The sequence below is a fragment of the Dama dama genome, chromosome 14 (assembly GCF_033118175.1).
Source record: "Dama dama isolate Ldn47 chromosome 14, ASM3311817v1, whole genome shotgun sequence".
NCBI lineage: Eukaryota > Metazoa > Chordata > Mammalia > Artiodactyla > Cervidae > Dama > Dama dama.
Window position 1 is genome coordinate 72,249,800 of NC_083694.1, and position 9,363 is coordinate 72,259,162.

General features: G+C 36.0%; 1 non-coding gene across 1 annotated transcript; it reads left to right on the forward strand.

Annotated features, from left to right (window-relative positions):
* Positions 1 to 7,176: 7,176 nt before the first annotated feature.
* Positions 7,177 to 7,248, forward strand: TRNAC-GCA (transfer RNA cysteine (anticodon GCA)). The gene has a single exon. It is a non-coding gene; the product is annotated as a tRNA-Cys (tRNA).
* Positions 7,249 to 9,363: the final 2,115 nt, after the last annotated feature.

A 9,363-nucleotide genomic window follows, 5' to 3' on the forward strand; every position in this document is an offset into this window, starting at 1 on the left:
AGGTGAGCCAAACTGAGTTTGCCAGCAGAGGTGTATGTTTGTTTTAACTAGGACTTCTATCTCCTTTGACCTATATGCTAAATGACATCTCCCACCTGAATTCATCTTCTGAAACCCTAACACCCAAAATGACTGCACTTAAATATAGGACCTAGAAGAAGGTAGTATCATAACAAAGTGTGGAAAATTCTTAAAGAGATGGGAATACCAGGCCACCTGACCTGCCTCTTGAGAAATCTGTATGCAGGTCAGGAAGCAACAGTTAGAACTGGACATGGTACAACAGACTGGTTCCAAATAGGAAAAGGAGTACATCAAGGCTGCATATTGTCACACTGCTTATTTAACTTCTATGCAGAGTACATCATGAGAAACGCTGGGCTGGAAGAAGCACAAGCTGGAATCAAGATTGCCAGGAAAAATATCAATAATCTCAGATATGCAGATGACACCACCCTTATGGCAGAAAGTGAAGAAGAACTAAAGAGCCTCTTGATGAAAGTGAAAGAGGAGAGTGAAAAAGTTGGCTTAAAACTCAACATTCAGAAAACAGAGATCATGGCATCTGGTCCCATCACTTCATGGCGAATAGATGGGGAAACAGTGGAAACAGTGGCAGACTTTATTTTTTTGGGCTCCAAAATCAGTGAAGATGCTGACTGCAGCCATGAAATTAAAAGACGCTTGCTTCTTAGAAGAAAAGTTATGACCAACCTAGAGAGCATATTAAAAAGCAGAGACATTACTTTGCCAACAAAGGTCCGTCTCGTCAAGGCTATGGTTTTTCCAGTAGTCATGTATGGATGTGAGAGTTGGACTATAAAGAAAGCTGAGTGCCAAAGAATTGATACTTTTGAACTGAGGTGTTGGGGAAGACTCTTGAGAGTCCCTTGGACTGCAAGGAGATCCAACCAGTTCATTCTAAAGGAAATCAATCCTAAATATTCATTGGAAGGACTGATGCTGAAGCCGAAACTCCAGTTGGCTTCCTGATGGGAAGAACTGAGTCATTGGAAAAGGCCCTGTTGCTGGGAAAGATTGAAGGTGGGAGGAGAAGGGGACGACAGAGGATGACATGGTTGGATGGCATCACTGACTCGGTGGACATGAGTTTGAGTAATGAGTTGGTGATGGACAGGGAAGCCTGACGTGCCGCAGTCCATGGGGTTGCAAAGAGTCGGACCCGACTGAGCGACTGAACTGAACTGATGGTCAGTTAACAATGTGTTAATTTTAGGCATACAGCAAAGTGATTCAGTTATGTGTATTCATATGTCCCTTCATTTTCCCTTTTTTCCCCACATTGTTATTACAGAATATTGAGTGGAGTGCTATATAGTTGATCACTATTGATAATTCTATATATAGTCGTGTGTTTATTTTCACCTCAAACTACTAAGTTATCCCTCCCTGGCCCATGTTTCCCCTTTGGCAACCATAAGTTTATTTTCCAAGTCCATTAAGTCTATTTCTGTTTTGTAAATAAGTTCATTTGTATCATTTAGATTTCAGTATTAATAATATATATTTGTCTTTCTCTGACTGACTGACTTCACTTAGTTGATAATCTCCAGGTCCGTCCATGTTGTTGCAAATGGCATTATTTCATTCTTTATCTGGCTGTCATAGTCCATTGAATGTGTTTGTGTGTTTATATGTGTGTATGTGTATACATATACATACACCCCTATATATATCCTCTCTATTTTTTCATCTGTTTGACACTTATGTTGCTTTCATGTCTTGGCTATTGTAAATCCTGCTGCTGTGAATATTGAGGGACATGTATATTGTTGAATTGTTTTTCTCTGGATATATGCCCACGTGTTGGATTGCTGGATCATGTGGTGGCTCTACTTGTAGTTTTTCAGGAACCTCCATATTGTAATCCATAGTCTGTCCCAATTTCTATCCCCACAAACAGTGTAGGGGTGTTCTTTTTTTCTCCAAATCCTCTCTGACAGCTGTTATTTGTAGCCTTTGATGGTGGCCATTCTGACTGGTGTCAGATAATACCTCATTGTAGGTTTGATTTGTGTGTCTCTGATCATTAGAGATGTTCAATATTTTTTCACATGATTTTTGACTATCTGCATGTCTTCTTTAGAGAAATGCCTATTTAGATATTCTGCATATTTTTTATTTTTTTTAATATTGAGTTCCATATTTTGTTTGTGTGTTTTGGACATTAATCTGTCATCAGTCCCTTCATTTGAAAATATTTTCTCCTGTTGTGTAGATTTTCTTTTCACTTTGCTTATGGTTTCCTTTGCCGTGGAAAAGCTTTTAGGTTTAATTAGTTACTCTTTGTTTATTTTTGTTTTGTTTTTTTTTTTGTCTAAGAGGTGGATCCAAAAAGATACTATTGCAATTTATGTGAAAGAGTGTTCTACCTATGTTTACCTCTAAGAGTTTTATAGTATCCAGCCTTATACTTAAGTGGTTAATCCATTTAGAATTTATTTTTTTGTATATGATTTTAGAGAATGTAATAATTTCATGCTTTTATATGTAGCTGTCCAGTTTTCCCAGCACCTTTTATTGAGATACTGTCTTTGCTCCATTGAATATTCTTGCTTCTTTCATCATAGATTAATTGGCTGTAAGTACGTGGGTTTATTTCTGGGCTTCCTATTCCATTCCATTGACTGGTATTTTGACTTTTGTGTCAGTAACATACTGTTTTGATGACTGTAGCTTTGTAGTATAGTACAAAGTCAGGAAACCTGATTCCTCCAGCTGATTTTGTCTCTCAGGATTGCTTTGGCTATTCATGTACTTTGTGTTTCCATAAATTTAAGCAAATTTTGTTCTAGTTCTCTGAAAAACACTGTTGGTAATTTGATAGAGATTGCATTGAATCTGTAACTTACTTTTGGAAGTACAGTCATTTTGATGCTATTGATTCTTCCACTCCAAGAATATGGTATCTTTCCATCTGTCTGTCATCTTCAGTTTCTTTCATCAGCATCTTACAGTTTTCAGAGTACAGGTTTTTGTCTCCTTAAGTAGGTTTATTCCTAGATATCTTGTTCTTTCTGATGTGATGGTGAATGGAATTGTTTCATTAATTACTCTCTTTGACCATTTGTTATTGTATAAAAATGCAAGAAATTTCTGTGTACTAATTTTGTATCCTGAAACATTACACAATTCATTGATAACATCTAGTAGTTTTCTGGTAGCATTAAGATATTCTGTGTATGGTGTAATGTCATCTTCAAACAGTTTAATTCTTCTTTTCAAATTTGGATTACCTTTATTTCTTTTCCTTCTCTGACTTCTGTGGCTAGGACTTCCAAAACTATTTTGAATAAATGTGGTGAGAATGGATGTTTGTCTTGTTGCTGATCTTAAAGGAAATGCTTTCAGTTTTTTGCTATTGAATTTAGCTGTGGGTTGTCATATATAGCCTTTATTATGTTTAGGTAGGCTCCCTCTATACCCACTTTCTGGAGAGTTTTTACAATAAATGAGTGTTGAATTTTGTCAAAAGCCTTTTCTGCTTCTATTGAGATGACCATATGTTTTTATTCTTCAATTTGTTAATGTTGTGTACCACATAGATTTGTGGATTGAAGACAGATCCCACTTGATCACAGGGTATGATCGTTTTAATGTTCTTTGGGGGTTAGATTTGCTAACATTTTGTTGAGGATTTTTGTATTTATGTTTATCAGTGATATCAGCTTGTCATTATCTTTGTGTGTGTGTGATCTTTGTCTGATTTTGGTATCACAGTGATGGTGGCCTTATAGAATGAGTTCAGCAGTGTTTCTTCCTCTGAAATTTTTGGAAGATTTTGAGAAATACGGGTGTTAATTCTTCTCTAAATGTTTGGATTCACCTCTGAAGGCATCTACTCCTGGACTTTAGTTTGTTGGGACTTTTTAAATCACCGTTTCAGTGCTTGTGATTGGTGTGTTCATATTTTCTGTTTTTTCCTTATCAATCTTGTAAGTTGTACCTTTGTAATAACTTGTCCATTTCTTTTAGGTTGTCCATTTAATCGACATATAGTTGCCTGTAGTAGGCTCTTACGATTCTTTAGATTTCTGTGATGTCAGATTTAACTTCTTTCATTTCTAATTTTATCCATTTGAGCCTTTCCTTTTTCTTCTTGATGACTCTGCATTAAAGGTTTATTGTCTGTCTTTTCAAAGGACCAGTTTTTAGTTTCACTGATCTTTTCTATTTCATTGTCTCTGTTTCACTTATTTCTGCTCTGACCTTTATGATTTCTTTCCTTCTACTAACTTTGGGTTTTGTTTTTCTGTCTCTTGTTGCTTTAGGTGTAAGATCAAGTTGTTTATTGTAGATTTTTCTTCTTTCCTGGGTTAAGATTATGTTGCTGCGAACTTCCCTCTTAGAATTGCGTTTGCTGTGTCCCATGAGATTTGGATTGTTGTGGTTTCATTGTCATTCATCTCTATTTTTTCTTTTTCTCATTGACCCTTTGGTACTTAGTAACATATTGTTTAGCCTCTACATGTTTGTGTTTTTTAGATTTTTTTTTTTTTGTAATTACTTTCTAATCTCAGAGCATTGTGTTTGGGAAAGATGCTTGACATGAGTTCAATTTTCTTAAATTTTACCAGGCTTCACTTATGGCCCAAGCTGTCATGTATTCTGGAGAAGCTTCCATATGCACTTGAGAGGAAAGTTTATTTACTCTTTCAAATGGAATGTTCTTTAAATATCAATTCAGTCTGCTTGGTCCACTGTGCTGTTTAAGGCTCATGTTTCCTTATTGATTTTCTGTCTGGATGATCTTCCTATTGGTACAAGTGTTGTGTTATTAAAGTCCTCCAATACTATTGTGTTACTCTTTCCCCTCTTATTGCTCTTAGCATTTGCCTTACATATTGAGGACCTCCTTTGTGGGTGTGTATATATTTGCAATGTTTATATCTTCTTGGATCAATCCTGTGATCATTATGTAGTGTTATTTTTTGTTTCTTGCAACTGTCTTTATTTTAAAATCTATTTTTCTCATATTATGTTGATACTTCAGCTTTCTTTTGATTTCCTTTGCAAGGAACACCTTTTTCCATCCCCCGCCCACCATTTTCAGTTTGTATGTGTCCCTGGGCTTGAAGCTGGTCTCTTGAACACAGCATATATGTGGTTCTTGTTTTGTATCCGTCAGCCAATATATGTTTTTTGGTCAGAGCATTTAATCCATTTACATTTAAGGTAATTATGATATGTATGTTCTTACTACTATTTTGTTAATTGTTTAGGATTTGTGATTGTAATTCTTTTCTCTTCCCTTCCTCTTTTGTTCTCTTCTGCTGTGATTTGTGAATATCTTTATTGTTGTACTAGTATTGCTTTTTGTGACTGTATCTATTGTAGTTTTTGGTTTGTGGTTGCCACAAATTTTTGATATAGCAGTCTATATATACAAGGTTTTTTTTTTAAGTTGCTGGTCTCTGACTTTCAAATGCATTTCCCATTTCCTGCATTTTACTCTTCTGTTTTCATCATTACTTATTTTGGTATCATATTTGTTTGTTGATGATTTTCTACTGTTACTGTATGTTTCTCTTTACCAGCTTTACAATTTGTGATTTTCTTGTTTCTAGTTGTGGCCTCTCTTTTCTTTTTTTCTTTCCTATAGATGTTCCTTTAGCATTTGTTCTAAAGTGGGTTTGGTGGTGCTGAATTCTCTGAGCTTTTGCTCCTCTGTAAAGCTTTTGATTCCCCTGCCAACTCTGAATGAGAGCCCTGTTGTATAGGGTATTCTTGTTTTTAGGTTTTTTCCCTTTCTTCCCTTTAAATCTATCCTGTGACTCCTTTCTGTCCTGCAGTTTCTGCTGAAAAATCAGCTGGTAGCCTGATGGGGACTTGCTTATATCTTATTTGTTGCTTTTCCTGTGTCACTTTTAATATTTTTCCTTTGTATTTAATTTTTGCTAATTTGATTAGGGTGTCTTAGCACCTTCTTCCTTGGGTTTATCCTGTTGTTGGTACTGCTCTGGGCCCCCCTTGAACACGGGAATGCTGACAGTAGGCCCTGGTGTTTCTCAGGTGTTTTTTTAAAGATTGGAGTATAATTACTTTACAATATTGTGTCACCTTCTGCTTCACCACGCAGTTCATCAGCTTTATGTATACATACATCCTCTCCCTCTTAAGTCTCCCTCCCACAGCCTCCCATCCCACCGACCTGGGCCATTGCAGAGCGCTGAGCTGAGCGCCCTGTGCTATAAGGCAGGTTTGCACTAGCTGTCTGGTTTACACATGGTGGTGCATAGAGGTCAATCATAATCTCCCAATTTATCTTGTCCTCCTCTTCCCCCATCTCCATGTCCACATGTGCATTCTCTATATGTGTCTCTGTTCTTGCCCTGCAGTGGTTCATCAATACCATTTTTCTGTTCATAGTGTCCATATATATGCATTAATATACAATGTTTTTCTCTTTCTGACTTCACTCTGCAAGACAAAAACTGTAGGCTCTTCCACATCACTAAAATGACCCAATTTTTTTTTTTTACAACTGCATAGCATTCCATTATATCTAAGTATCTTCTTTATCCATTCATTTGCTGATGGACATCTAGGCTGCTTTAATGTCCTGGCTGTTGTAAATAGTGCTGCAATGAACATTGGGGTGCATGTGTCTTTTTGAATTATGATGTTGTCTGGGTATATGCCCAGGAGTAGGACTGCTGGGTCATATCGTGGTTCTAATTTTAGTTTTAAAGGACTGTCCATACTGTTCTGCACAGTGGCTGTATCAGTTTACATCCTCACCAACAGTGTAAAAGCGTTCCCTTTTCTTCACACTCTTGCCAGCATTTATTGTCAGAAGATTTGTTGATGATGGCCGTTCTAACTGGTGTGAGGTTATACCTCACCGTAGTTTTGATTTGCATTTCTCAAATAATTATTGATGTTGAGCATCTTTTCATGTGCCTCTTGGCCATCTGTATGTCTGCTTTGCAGAAATGTCTCTTTAGGTCTTCTGCTCATTTTTTGATTGGCTTGTTTTTTTGATATTGAGTTGCATGACCTGTTTGTATATTTTGGAAATTAATCCTTTGTCAATTGCTTCATTTGCATTTACTTTCTCCCATTCTGAGTGTTGTCCTTTCATCTTGTTTATGGTTTCCTTTGATGTGCAAAAGTTTTTAAGTTTGATTAGATCTCATTTTATTTTTGTTTGCTTCCCTGGTGGCTCAGATGGTAAAGTGTCTGCCTGCAATGCAGGAGACCCAGGTTCGATCCCTGGATTGGGAAGATCCCCTAGAGAAGGAAATGGCAACCCACTCCAGTACTCTTGCTGGAAAATTCAGTGGATGGAGGAGCCTGGTAGGCTACAGTCCATGGGGTCACAAAGAGTTGGATGGGACTGAGCGAATTCACTTTCTTATTTTCGTTACACTAGGAGGTGGGAAAAAGAAGATCTTACTGTGATTTATGTCAAAGTGTTTTCATTATGTTTTCCTCCAGGATTTTTATAGTGTCAAGTTTTCCATTGAGGTCTTTAATCCATTTAGAGTTTATTTTCATATATGGTGTTAGGTAGTGTTTTAATTTCATTCTTTCACATATAGATGTCCAGTTTTCCCAGCACCACTTAGTGAAGAGACGGTCCCTTCTCCGTTGTATATTCTTGCCCCCTTTGTCATACATTAGGTACCACAGTTGTGCAGACTTATCTTTTGGATTTGTATCCTGTACTACTTATCTATATTTCTGTTTTGGGGCCAATACCATATTGTCTTGATTACTGAGGCTTTGCGGAATAGTCTGAAGTCAGGAAGGTTGATTCCTCCAGCTCCATTTTTCTTTCTCAAGATTGCTTTGGCTGTTCAGGTTCTTTTGTGTTTCCATCCAAATGGTAACCTTTTTAGTTTTTGATTCTGTGAAAAATTACATTGGTAGTTTTATTTGGATTGCATTGAATCTGTAATTGTTTGGGTAGCATAGTCATTTTTGCAATATTTTTTCAATCCAATACCTGGTATATTTCTTCATCTATTTTTTTCATCTTTGATTTCTCTCATCAGTGTCTTATAGTTTTCTGAGTACAGGTTTTTGCCTCCTGGGTAGGTTTATTCCTAGGTATTTTATTATTTTTGTTGCAATGGTAAATGAGACTGTTTCCTTAATTTCTCTTTTTACTCTTTTGTTGTTAGTGTATACAAGAGATTTCTGTGCATTAATTTATATCTTACAACCAAATTCATTGATTAGGTCCAGTAGATTTCTGGTGGCATCTTTAGGACTTTCTATATATAGTATCATGCCATCAGCAAATAGTAATGGTTTTATTTCTTCTTTTCCAGTTTGTATTTCTTTTTATTCTCTGATTGCCATGGCTAGAACTTCTAAATCTATGTTGGATAAGAGTGGCAAGAGTGGGCATCCTTGTCTTGTTGTTGATCTTAAAAGAAATGCTTTGATTTGCATCATTGAGAATGATGCTTGCTGTGGGTTTGTTGTACATGGCCTTTATTATATTGTGGTATGTTCCTTCTTTGCCCACTTTCTGGAGAATTTTTGTCATAAATGGGTGTGGAATTTTGTTAAAAGCTTTTTCTGCATTTATTGAGATGATCATATGGTTTTTGTGTTTCAATTTGTTAATATAGTGTATCACATTGGTTGATTTGCATATATCAAAGAATACTTCGATATTCTGCATCCCTAGAATAAATCCCATTTGATCATGGTATATGATCCTTTTAATGTGCTGTTGTATTCTGTTTGCTAATATTTTGTTGAGGACTTTTGCATCTGTATTCTTCAGTGATATTGGTCTGTAATTTTCTATAACTTTTTTTGTGAAATCTTTCTCTGGTTTGGGTATTTGCATGATGGTAGCCTTATAAATCAAGTGTGGGAGTTTCCTTCCCTCTGCAATTTTTTGGAAGAGTCTGCAAAGGAGACATGTTAGGTCTTCTATAAGTGTTTTGTTAGAACTTGCTTGTGAAGCCATCAGGTCCTTGACTTTTGTTTATTGGAAGATTTTTAATTACTCTTTCATTACTTGTGATTGGTCTGTTTATATTTTCTATTTCTTATTAGTTCAGTCTTGGAAGGTTGTACCTTTCAATAAATTTGTCCATTTCTTCCAGGTTTTCCATTTTATTGGCACATAGTTGCTTTTTCCAGCCCCATATGATCCTGTGTATGTCTTCAATGTCAGTTGTAATTTATTCTTTTTTATTTCTAGTTTTATTGATTCAGATCTTCTCCTTTTTTTTTTTCTTGAGTCTGACTTAAGTTTTATCAATTTTGTTTATTTTTTCAAAGAACCAACTTTTATTGATATTTGCTATTGTTTTCTTTGTTTATATTTTATTTCTGCTCTTTTATCATTTCTTCCCTTCCACTAACTGTGGATTC